The sequence below is a fragment of the Meles meles genome, chromosome X (assembly GCF_922984935.1).
Source record: "Meles meles chromosome X, mMelMel3.1 paternal haplotype, whole genome shotgun sequence".
Lineage (NCBI taxonomy): Eukaryota > Metazoa > Chordata > Mammalia > Carnivora > Mustelidae > Meles > Meles meles.
The window spans coordinates 115,668,732-115,682,138 of NC_060087.1; the positions used below are offsets into that span (position 1 = coordinate 115,668,732).

General features: G+C 41.3%; 1 protein-coding gene across 3 annotated transcripts in view; it reads left to right on the top strand.

The window, feature by feature from the left end:
• LOC123935573 (P2R1A-PPP2R2A-interacting phosphatase regulator 1-like) overlaps positions 1-13,407 on the top strand; it is a 68,775-nt gene that overhangs the window by 9,955 nt on the left and 45,413 nt on the right. The window lies entirely within an intron of this gene.

Sequence of the window (13,407 nt, forward strand, 5' to 3'; positions counted from 1 at the left end):
GGCAGAACTGACATCATTCACACTGACTTGATGATGGGAGTTTCAAGATTTAAGGGTTTGGCTTACTGTAACAGTGTAATGCATAGGCTTTTATTTTTTTATTTTTTAAGATTTCATTTATTTATTTGACAGAGAGAGACACAGCAAGAGAGGGAACACAAACAGGGAGAGTGGGAGGGAGAGCAGGCTTCCCGCCTAGCAGGGAGCCCGATGCAGGGCTCGATCCCAGGACCCTGGGATCACAACCTGAGCCAAAGGCAGAAGCTTAACAACTGAGCCACCCAGGCGCCCCATAGGCTTTTATTTTGTTTGAAGTATCACTTCCTTATTATTCTAAGACTTAAGTAGGTTGTTACTTGCTTTCAGGATAAATAAGCTGAATTATCTGGGAGGATGACATGGTAATTAGAGTGCTTTAGGCAGAAGTAACAAAATCCTGATAATCCCATTACAAAATAGAAATCATTTTTGAAAAAATGCACATATGGTTGAGTAATAATCATATCCTAAGTGTAAGGGTGCTTTCCCCATACTAGACTGTCCTTAAAATTGGTGCCGCAGGAACCTAGAGTTCATAGAGACGGAAAGTAGAATGGTGGTTGCCAGGGTCTGGGACTGGGTGTGGAATGAGAGTGACTTAATGGGTATAGGGTTTTGGTTTTGCAAGATGAAAAGAGTTCTGGAGATTGGTTGCATGGCAGTATGAATATACTTAACACTACTGAACTGTACACTTAAAATGATTAATGTGGCAAATTTTATGTGTATTTTATCACAATTTTTAAAAAAAATCAGGACTGCTTGGGGCGCCTGGGTGGCTCAGTGGGTTAAAGCCTCTGCCTTCGGCTCAGGTCATGATCTCAGCGTCCTGGGATCGAGCCCCGCATCAGGCTCTCTGCTCGGCAGGGAGCCTGCTTCCTCCTCTCTCTCTGCCTGCCTTTCTGCCTACTTGTGATCTCTGTCTGTCAAATAAATAAATAAAATCTTTTAAAAAAATAAAAAATTTTTTAAAAAGTCAGGACTGCTTTTCGTGTATTTCAATATAGGTAAAAGTGTTTCAGAAAAAAAATGCAGTGATAGAGGTCATTGAAGAACCACGGGAGCCATTTAACATGCGGATAAAGATGCACATTTCCAAATCCTTATAAAAATCTGCTCTCTCACAATTATTTTCTTAATTAAGCTGCAGTAGTTCCCTTCACACTCTCAGAAAATCACTCCAACCCACTTCTGATGAGCAGAAACCCAAAGTCCTCTTCTGACCGTGGGGACCGTGCCTTACCCTGATTATCCCTTCTCTGTGTTTCCTAAGAACTCCAGGACTGGTGTGCCTGTTCCCCACTCTTCCACCAGGAGCTCTCTTCCTGGCACCTCTGTTGAATTTGGGGCAGCCACATCTCTTCTCCATCTCCACCCCCTCCTACTCCAAGAAAAGCAGGAGAAATGATTCTTCTTCCTGGCAGAAATGATTGTGCTCTTCTTGAGCACTTTATGCCTTTTAATTTTATGGCTACTGATATTTATCTGATTAGGTTTTGCTTTTCATGTGGCAACTACAAACTAAACTTAATTTACGGCCCACCCAGTAGTAAGTGTGTGATACATTCCTGGCCCTGCTTTATGCTCGGTCCCGCTAGCCTACATTCAGTTCATGTTCAGCATCAGTCATTGCAGGAACTAGGCAGAGGCATTGATAAACATAGCATACAGCTCCTGTTCCGGATTTGCTAAGTGCTTTTGCTCTAGTAAGTACAGAAGGAATGGGTTAAAAATAGCAAACGTAGTAAAGTTAAAATTCTTTTCAAAGAATTTAATGTCTTTACAATATTAGTTTTCTGTGGTTTCTCCTTTAAATGGAACTAAGCCTGATCTTTCCTTTCTTAATTCCTTTGGTGAAGATAATGCTTGGGAATCTGCTTCACCCAGCACGCTCCCCAATGCCCCCCACTCCTCCCCAGCCCCATGCCCTCCTTCCTTGGTGTGGATTCTCTTGCTTCCTCCCAAGAACTCCTCTCCGCTCCTAGAGTGTGATAAACAGGCGCAATGAGAAATTTACATAAAAGACACCAGTGAGGTTTATTGATGTCTCAGAAGTGCTTTCTTTCTATTTTAATACTTTATTTCATGTAGAAAAATTATCTAGGGATGCCTGGGTGGCTCAGTCAGTTAAGCATCTGCCTTTGGGTCAGGTCGTGACTCCGGGGTCTTGGGATCGAACTCTGCATCCGGGCTCCTTGCTCAGCCAGGAGCCTGCTTCTCTCTCTGCCTCTGCCTGCTGCTCCTCCTGCTTGTGCGGTCTCTCTCTCTCTCTCTCTGACAAATAAATAAATAAAATCTTCAAAAAATATATTTTAAAAAGTTATGTAAGGTAATTCCCTTGCAAACACCACCTGTAGTGCTTAACCTGTGGGAGATTGTCTTCCCAGAAGCCTTCTTTTCTCCAACTAATTTTCCATGTTATTCCTAAAAAATCACCCAAGTTCAATACTTAATCTACATTTTGTGGCTTATGAGTCTATAGCTCAAGTTCAAATCCTACTCTCCCCAGACATTTCACACTACATTCCTGTTGATCTCATCAATTTTAGTCAGGCAGTCCTCTCAGGATTTCCTAGATAACGTTTTTTTTTAAAATAAATTTTTTAAATTTTTTATAAACATATAATGTATTATTAGCCCCAGGGGTACAAGCCTGTGAATCGCGAGGTTTACACACTTCACAGCACTCACCATAGCACATACCCTCCCCAATGTCCATAACCCTACAACCCTCTCCCTCCCCCCCTCCCCCCGGCAACCCTCAGTTTGTTTTGTGAGATTAAGAGTCTCTTATGGTTTGTCTCCCAATTCCATCTTGTTTTCATTTATTCTTTTCCTACCCCAAAACCCCCCATGGTGCATCTCCTCTTCCTCATATCAGGGAGATCATATGATAGTTGTCTTTCTGCGACATATTTCACTAAGCATAATACCCTCTAGTTCCATCCACGTTGTCGCAAATGACAAAATTTCATTTCTTTTGATGGCTGCATAGTATTCCATTGTGTATATATATATATATATATATATATATATATATATATACACATACATACATACATATATATATCAAAAGAAATATATACATGCATACATATATATATCAAAAGAAATGAAAACTTGTCATTTTACATATATATATATACCACTTCTTCTTTATCCATTCATCTGTTGGTGGACATCTAGGTTCTTTCCATAGTTTGGCTATTGTGGACATTGCTGCTATAAACATTTGAGTGCACGAGCCCCTTCGGATCACTACATTTGTATCTTTAGGGTAAATACCCAGTAGTGCAATTGCTGGGTCATAGGGTAGCTCTATTTTCAACTTTTTGAGGAACCTCCATGCTGTTTTCCAGAGTGGCTGCACCAGCTTGCATTCCCACCAACAGTGTAGGAGGGTTCCCCTTTCTCCGCATCCTCGCCAGCATCTGTCATTTCCTGACTTGTTAATTTTAGCCATTCTGACTGGTGTGAGGTGGTATCTCATTGTGGTTTTGATTTGTATTTCCCTGATAATGAGTGATGTGGAGCACTTTTTCATGTGTCTGTTGGCCATCTGGATGTCTTCTTTGCAGAAATGTCTGTTCATGTCTTCTGCCCATTTCTTGATTGGATTATTTATTCTTTGGGTGTTGAGTTTGCTAAGCTCTTTATAGATTTTGGATACTAGCCCTTTATCTGATAGGTCATTTGCAAATATCTTCTCCTTTTTGTCTTTTGGTTTTGTTTACTGTTTCCTTTGCTGTGCAAAATCTTTTGATCTTGATGAAGTCCCAGTAGTTCATTTTTGCCCTTGCTTCCCTTGCCTTTGGCGATGTTCCTAGGAAGAAGTTGCTGTGGCTGAGGTCGAGGAGGTTGCTGCCTGTGGTCTCCTCAAGGATTTTGATGGATTCCTGTCTCACATTGAGGTCCTTTGTCCATTTTGAGTCTATTTTCGTTTGTGGTGTAAGGAAATGGTCCAGTTTCATTTTTCTGCATGTGGCTGTCCAATTTTCCCAACACCATTTTTTGAAGAGGCTGTCTTTTTTCCATTGGACATTCTTTCCTGCTTTGTCGAAGATTAGTTGACCATAGAGTTGAGGGTCTATTTCTGGGCTCTCTATTCTGTTCCATTGATCTGTGTTTTTGTGCCAGTACCATACTGTCTTGATGATGACAGCTTTGTAATAGAGCTTGAAGTCCGGAATTGTGATGCCACCAACTTTGGCTTTCTTTTTCAATATTCCTCTGGCTATTTGAGGTCTTTTCTGTTTCCATATAAATCTTAGGATTATTTGTTCCATTTCTTTGAATAAAATGGATGGGATTTTGATAGGGATTGCATTAAATGTGTAGATTGCTTTAGGTAGCATAGACATTTTCACAATATTTGTTCTAATCCATGAGCATGGAACATTTTTCCATTTCTTTGTGTCTTCTTCAATTTCCTTTGTGAGTACTTTATAGTTTTCTGAGTATAGATTCTTTGCCTCTTTGGTTAGGTTTATTCCTAGGTATCTTATGGTTTTGGGTGTAATTGTAAATGGGATTGACTCCTTAATTTCTCTTTCTTCTGTCTTGTTTTTGGTGTAAAGAAATGCAACTGAGGGCGCCTGGGTGGCTCAGTGGGTTAAGCCGCTGCCTTCGGCTCAGGTCATGATCTCAGGGTCCTGGGATCAAGTCCCGCATCGGGCTCTCTGCTCGGCAGGGAGCCTGCTTCCTCCTCTCTCTCTGCCTGCCTCTCTGCCTGCTTGTGATCTTTCTCTGTCAAATAAATAAATAAAATCTTTAAAAAAAGGGGCGCCTGGGTGGCTCAGTGGATTAAGCCGCTGCCTTTGGCTCAGGTCATGATCTCAGGGTCCTGGGATCGAGCCCCGCATTCGGCTCTCTGCCCCGCAGGGAGCCTGCTTCCTCCTCTCTCTCTGCCTGCCTCTCTGCCTACTGGTGATCTCTCTCTCTGTTAAATAAATAAAATCTTAAAAAAAAAAAAAAAGAAACGCAACTGATTTCTGTGCATTGATTTTATATCCTGACACTTTACTGAATTCCTATACAAGTTCTAGCAGATTTGGAGTGGATTCTAGATAATGTTTTCCAATAGGAAATTCTAAACCTTTACCTAAAACTAACTAGTTCCTTCCCATCCCTTAGATTTCAATTAAAGATAATGTCTTCCAGGAAGTCTTTCATAGTTAGTTTGGGACAGTTTGCCACACCATGCAATTCTCTTCTTTTGTTTTTTATAACATGTCATCATGATATAGCTAAAGTACCATAATTTCTTTTTATAGAGCATATGTCTATATTGAAGTTCAGGTTGGCATGTCCTTGCAATTAGAATGTTTCACATTTTATATGGTGAACTTCTGGGTTTGAATGATAACATCATGAGCATCAGTAGCATGATTTAGATGTATTCAAATTATGTGTGTTTGAAAGATGTGTGTGTGTGTGTATTTGATGGTTTTTTTTTTCAGGGAAAACGTATATTTTTCAGATTTGGTACATGTCACTGTATAACAGCTTCTCAGTGATCAATGCTAATAAAGGGAAGCATTGGGGGAAAATATCCCAAACTGTGGATAAATCATAATATTTTCTACTTGCTTTGGAAAATAGATTATTTTTATTAGCATGCTTTAAGAATGGCCATACAATTCTTTTTTTTTTTTTAAAGATTTTATTTATTTATTTGATACACAGAGAGAGATCACAAGTAGGCAGAGAGGCAGGCAGAGAGAGAGGAGGAAGCAGGCTCCCTGCAGAGCAGAGAGCCCGATGCGGGGCTCGATCCCAGGACCCTGAGATCATGACCCGAGCCGAAGGCAGCGGCCTAATCCACTGAGCCACCCAGGCGCCCCAAGAATGGCCATACAATTCTTTTAATTAGTAATAATATCTAATGTTGGAGAGGTAGAAGAAAATTGATATTCTCATACACTGCTAGAAAGTAAATTTGTATAAGCTTTCTGGAGTGCGATTTGGCAATGCATATCAATAGCATTGTGCATTGTGACCCAGAAGTTCCATCTCTGTGAATTTCTCCTAAAGAACTCATTAAGGATATGTGCAAAGATTAGCTTAAAGGTTGTTATCACAGTATTACTTATGAGTGAGCCAAAAAATGTGGCAACAATATGAATGGTTAGGGATAGATGAAGTGAATGAGCTTTCATTATCTGTGTTTGAATCCAGTTCTAGCAACTACTAGCTCTATGCACTTGAATAAGTTGCCTAATTTCTCTGGCCCTCAGCTTTCTAATCTTTAAAGTGGGGATAATAGGGATGCCTGGGTGGCTCAGTCGGTTAAGCTGCTGAATTTGGCTCAGGCTATGATCCCAGGGTCCTGGGATCGAGTTCTGCATCGGGCTCTCTGCTCAGCGGGGAACCTGCTTCTCCCTCTCCCTCTGCCTGCCACTCTGCCTGCTTGTGTGCTCTCTCTTTCTCTGTCTGACAAATAAATAAATAAATAAATAAAATCTTTTTAAAAAATAAAATAAAATGGGGACAATAATAATGACTACCTCATGGGGTTGTTGTGAGAATTGAGTGAGATAAGACATACTGGGCACATAATTAATGCGTGCTTCTTACTATGGTACATTCAGATGATGTAATATTCAGCCTTTAAAAATGGTGTTGCAGGTGGGGTGCCTGGCTGACTCAGTCGGTAGAGCATGTGACTCTTAATCTCAGGGTCATGAGTTCAAGCCCCACATTGGGTGTAGAGCTTACTTAAAGTAAAATTTTTAAAAATTAAAATAAAAATGGTGTTGCAGGGGTGCCTGGGTGGCTCAGTGGGTTAAGCCTCTGCCTTCGGCTCAGGTCATGATCTCAGGGTCCTGGGATCGAGCCCCGCATCAGGCTCTCTGCTCGGTGGGGAGCTTGTTTCTCCCTGTCTCTCTGCCTGCCTCTCTGCCTACTTGTGACCTCTCTCTCCGTCAAATAAATAAATAAAATATTTTAAAAAATGGTGTTGCAGGTAAATTTTAACATGGAAAGATAGGTGGAATGTATTAAGTTATTTTTGTTTTGTTTCTACAGTAAAAATTCAGTTTATTCATCTGTTTATAACACAATACATGGGAAGCAAAGTGTTTCACATCATAGATTTCACTTTCAACTCCTTGAACTGTACATTTCTTTGGCTAAAAGGAGAGACTAGTGGGGAAAGCCAGGCAATGCCTAGGTAAGTGAAATACAGTTGGGTTGGGGGGCAATGCTGATGTCATCCTCACAAGGATGGACGCAAGGGGCTGTTTGTAGCAAGCTGATTTTCTAGAACTGGTAGCTGGAGGCACAGGAGCACCACTGGGACACTCACACTTCGTTCCACTCTGCCCCCAGGCACAGCCACATCTTCTGGTGGTTGCCCTGACTGTCTTCCTGGATGTGGTAGTGCAGGGACATGCCGTACTTTCTCTTGAATTCAGACCTAATTTTTAAGATGTCCCCTTCCTTCATTGTGGGTGACCATGAATATAATCAGGACCTTATCATGAGCCCTCTTACCCTTCTTGGAATCACACATTCAGTCATCAAAATAGGACAGCTTGTCCTGAATACATTGGACAGGTTCAGAAAAGCATTTTTCAGGTCTCTTTTGACCTCCTCCTTGATCATAAGGGCTGTAGCTCTTGTACTTTTCAGATTCTTTCTCGATGTGATACACACTCGCTTGGTCATGATGTTCCCAAGCCTTGGGAACATCAGTTCTTTCTTCTTCACTCCAGCATTAGAGATCATAGGCATCTAGGGTCAAACAGTTTGTAATCAAGGACAAAGCCATCCTCTGCTCTTCTGCTCTTTGCAAGGATAACCATCAGCTTGCAGAAGTCACCAGATGTGTTGGAAACAGTGTCCTTCTCCAGATCAGTCTTGTACATTTCCTTATAAACTGTTAATTTCCTCTAGCATCTAATTGGCCCTGGAGCAAATGATCTCAGCAAGGGAGCCCTCCTCAGTCCTCAGCACCTTCATGGGCGAGGCTTTCAGCTTGGAAGCCTCATACTGAGCAGGTGTTTTCAGTAGGCCCCAAATCACCTTCTCCATGTGGCCAGGCAGCCAGGCAAGGCTGAGTTCAATGCTGATGCAGATTCCTTTTTGATCCTTGTCTGGTAGGTGAAGGCAATAGCCTGTCTATCCTCATTGCTGTGGTTGGTCAATATGTTGATGACAGTGACCTCATCCACACTTTTAGCCTTGATGTCATTTCAGTATTCAAAGCATTACACTTGACATCAAAGTTGGTGTATGTTTTGACTGACCTGTATGTATTTGGGGGTGTAGAGTGGTCACCCTCTAAGCGGAGTGTGAACAGTGGACATTTTGGAAGATGCTGGCCCATAAGTTGAAAGCTGCTAGCATCCCAAGATGCAGAGCCAGAATGTATTAAATTATAAAGAAAAAAAAATGGGACACGTGGATGGCTCAGTTGGTTTAGCATCCAGCCTTTGGTTTCAGCTCAGGTCATGATCTCAAGGTCATGGGATCAAGCCCTGTGTCAGGCTCTGCACTCAGCACAGAGTCTGCTTGAGAGATTCTCTCTTCCCTCATCCTCTCCCTCTGCTCTTCCCCCCAACTCGTGCGCTCTCTCTCAAATAAATAAATAAAATCTTTAAAAAATTATAAAGAAAAAAATACCCAAACTGCAGGATAGAATGCGCGGGAGGATCCAGGTCTGGAAAAGGAAACACTGAAATATTTACTATGGCCATCTCTGGATGGTGGGTGCTGCTGGGTTTTTTCCCATTAATTATGTTTTATGCTGTGCATGTATTGCTTTATAATGAGAAAAAAGTAAGTCAGTTTCTGTTGAGAAAAAGATCAGGATGAATAGGTGGGACTCAGAGGGTTCTTAGGGCAGTGGCACTATTCAGTATGATACTGTAATGATGGATATGGGTCATTATACATATGTCCAGACCTAAAGAATGTATAACATGAAGAGTGAACTCCAGTGTAAACTATGAACTTTGGGTGGTAATTCTGTATCAATGTAGGTTCATCTATCCTAACAATTTACTACTTTTGTTCAGCTTTTATTAGTGGGAGAGGCTCTGCTTATGTAGAAGTCGAGGAAATCTTTGTACCTCCACTCAATTTTGCTGTGAACATAAAACTGATCTAAAAAATAGAGTCTGTTAAAAGTAAATTAGTTAAGGGGCGCCTGGGTGGCTCAGTGGGTTAAAGCCTCTGCCTTCGGCTCAGGTCATGATCCCAGGGTCCTGGGATCGAGCCCTGCATCGGGCTCTCTGCTCCGCAGGGAGCCTGCTTCCTCCTCTCTCTCTGCCTGCCTCTCTGCCTAGTTGTTATTTCTCTCTGTCAAATAAATAAAATATTTTAAAAAAAGGTAAATTAGTTAAAAGATTGGATGGGAAAAAGAATAAAGAATGCTGGCTAGCAAGGAGTAGATATCTAAGTCTTGTAAAGCTACCACATATAATTCTAGTTGTTGTTTATATGTCAAACTGAATTCTAGAAATATTTGATGATGGTGGCGATAATGGTGGTAGCGGTAGTAATAGTTACCATTGACTGAGCACGTACTCTGTGCCAGGTGCTGTGTGAAGCGTATTACATGCATTATCACCATTATCATATTTCATACAAGGCAATGCTTAAAAGAGAAACTTTTTACATCGTTCATAGTAGTGTTCCATACAGCAACAAATCATATGTCCAATATAAACCTTTTATGCAAGTTTTATGGAGAAGTTTGCTGACTTTTATGATAAAGGTCAACTTGTAGCCTTATTGATTTGAATTAGGAATTTTCTTTTTTTTAAAACTGTATTTTTTTTTGGAAGAGAGAGAGAGAGAGCACGTAGGGAGAGCTGCAGAGGCAGAGGGAGAGAATCCTAAGCAGGCTCCCCACTCAGCACAGAGCTTGACGTGGGACCCAATCTCACAACCCTAAGATTGTGACCTGAGTCAAAATCAATAGTTAGATTCTTAACCAGCTGAACCACCCAGGTGCTCCAAATTAGGAATTTTCTTGAGCTGTCAACCCTGGAACATGATTAGTCCAGGCTAGTCTGAATTTCTGGCCCGTCAGCAGTCATTAGTTGTCTGATAATCTCCTTCTTCATACCCATCCTCTGGATAGAGCCTGAACCAGGCTCAGGGCTGATGAGTACGCGAGTGTGTCTCTTCCAAAGTCAAATAGACCACGCTGTCAGGTGTAATCTGCTCATCCGTGTCTACCAAAGTAGATCATTTTGCCACAGTTCAGTTTTTTTTTTTTTTTTTTTAGTGTGGCATTCAAGGCTTTCCAGCATCTTCACCCTGTTGGCCTCAGAATCTTCTGTCCCTCTAGAGACACCTCACATTGCACTCACACAGGACTAACAACCTTTCCTAAAACATGTTCCTAGAACATGCCTAGCACTTTCCCTTTTCTCTTGCTTATGCTGTCAAACTCTTTGCCCTACGAGGCCCAACTCACACCACCACCTTGTGCCTTACCTGTCTCCCATCTCCCATTCCCTTCATCATTAGCTCTCATGTCTGGGCTGTAAGATGTCTATGAGTAATAACTATGGCTTACTTTTCTTTTCATTTCTCCTTCCCCTCTGAGCAGAAAAACAGTTTCTTAAACATAATAAGGGCCCAATAAATATTGAAATACTTGAGTTAGCCCTTTGTTATGATAAAGTAATTATGGCTCATTGTCCAATATAATGTAAATGTCGTGAATTTTCAGTGACCCTCATATGAATTTTCTATTATTACTTCTGTAACCATGGCTGTTTCCCCACCTTCTAGCAAATGATTAGAAAAAAAACAAGCTGGTTTTTAATACTGTCTTAAGCAAAATGTAACTAGTGAAAGATTTTAAATCTAATAAAAATTCACACTAGCTACTTCGTAAAAATACTTAATTTTATGTAAAAATACATAAAAAATATATCCAACACACCTTTTTGAACACTCATCTTCTCCCCACACACCAACTCATTCTTCTTTTTTTTTTAAAGATTTTATTTATCTATATATTTGACAGAGAGAAATCACAAGAGAGGCAGGCAGAGAGAGAGGAAGGGAAGCAGGCTCTCCGTTGAGCAGAGAGCCCGATGTGGGACTCGATCCCAGGACCCTGAAATCATGACCTGAGCCAAAGGCAGCGGCTTAACCCACTGAGCCACCCAGGCACCCCCCAACTCATTCTTCTTACTGCCTTTTCAGTCTACCACAGACATCTAGGAACCTCAGACCTATCTTGAGCCTTTTCACTCTTTCTTTTTTTTTTAAGATTTTATTATCTATTTTTTTATTGTTTTAGAGAGAGGGCATGTGTGAGTGCAGTGTGGGAGGGACAGAGGGAGAGGGAGAGAGAGAATCTTAAGCAGGCTCCGTGCTCAGCTCGGAGCCCCACTCAGGGCTCAATCCCACAACCTGAGATCATGAGCTGAGCCAAAATCAAAAGAGTCGAATGCTCAACTGACTGAGCCACCCAGGCGCCCCTAAGGATTTTATTTTGAAGTAATCTCTACTCCCAACATGGGGCTTGAATTCACAACCCGGAGATGAAGGGTCATGTGCTCTACTGACTGAGCCAGCCAGGCACCCCTCTTTGCACTTTCTCATCATTTCTCCAGTCTACCTCCTTCTCTTCATTCTGCCCTTTTTCATTCAGACTCTCATTATCTCTTACCTGGCCTTTGATCCTGCTTCTAGTCCCTCTTCCCTCCACCCTCAATTTGTTCGGTATATGGTGCTAGGGTTGCCTTTCTGAAACAGATATGATCTTGTTTAAAATACTTTTGAATTGGGGCACCCAGGTGGCTCAGTCATTAAGTGTCTGCCTTCAGCTCAGGTCATGATCCTGGGGTCCTGGGATTAAGCCCTGCGTGGGGGTTCCTGGTCAGTGTAGAGCCTGTTTCTCCCTCTCCCACTCCCCCTGCTTGTGTTCCCTGTCTCGCTGATGTCTCTCTCTCTGTCAAATAAATAAATAAAGTCTTTAAAAATAAAATAAAATAGTTCTGGGTTTTAAGAACTCAGAAGGATCTATGCTTTATGTTTCCTATTGGGCTCAAAAGGCTAAAGTCCAAAATCCATAATCTGTTTTCAGCCAAATTTCCCCAAATTTGCTTCCTTTCATGCCCTATCATGTACCAAATTTCAGCCACCCTGAATCTCTCTGTTCCCCAAACATGCCTCTGCCTGAGCATCTCTTCCCACTCCCTGACATACCCTGCTACCTCTTCCCTGTCTATCGAATTCCTACCCTCCTTTGTGAAGCCTTCCCCAGGAACCCCAGATGGAGATACAGCCTCTGTGCTTTGACTTCGCACAAATTGTAACTAGTTCTAACACTGACCTATGGTCTAATTTGCCCTACCTACACTTTAAATTTCTCAAGGACAGGAAAATGTTTTATTTCTCTTTGGATCTTCAAGGTCTAGCACAGTGGTTTGCCTCATTAAATATTTCTGAATGCACAACTCATTGTGCTCTTAAGATATAATGTAAAAGTGGGGCGCCTGGGTGGCTCAGTGGGTTAAGCCTCTGCCTTAGGCTCAGGTCATGATCCCAGGGTCCTAGGATTGAGCCCCACATTGGACTCTCTGCTCAGTGGGGAGCCTGCTTCCCCCTCTCCCTCTGCCTGCCTCTCTGCCTACTTGTGATCTCTGTCAAAGAAATAAATAAAATCTTTTTTTCAAAAAGGATACAATGTAAAAGTAAGTTGTGGTAGATTCATTATCTGGCGTTTCAAGAACTAACCAGGGTACAGGTAGAATGGAAAAATGAATTCTAAAGGTACTTTTCAAACCTCGTTTTCACACTTAGTTATAAATCTGCCCATTCTTTCATTCCCCTCTTGAGTGGGTCCTTAAAAGCTTTGTGATAAGACGGAACAGGAGAAAGTAATCTAGATGACAAGTATCTGAACAAGCAAGAGAAAATGTACTGAGCTACTTGGAAGTGACGGCCTTAAGTCATTTCATATTATGAAAGTATGGTTTCTTCAGCTGGGTTCTAAGATACGTGATGGGGTTGCTTTGTTTGTTTGTTGCAAGGTAAATCTGGCAAGAAAAAAATGAGGTGATTTTAAGATCCAGTGCCTTGGGAAAGGGAAAGTAGAGATAAACAAAATGTTCTGTTGATGTTCTGCCCAGTTCCTCTTATGTTAACAGTTATTTTGTTCTGTGTATACACACACACACGCACATACACACATACATATACATACTTTTGGTTAGTATAATTTTCAGTCAAGAGTCAATTGGATCTTTTATTGTTTAATTTTAAACTTAACTTATACTGTTGCTAATGTGCATTAGACATTCAGACATTTTAGGTGATTCAACATTGACTTAATTAATGTGTAGAAATAATTAATCAGAAACATTAAGGCCAGCTCAACTTCTATTTATTCTTCTA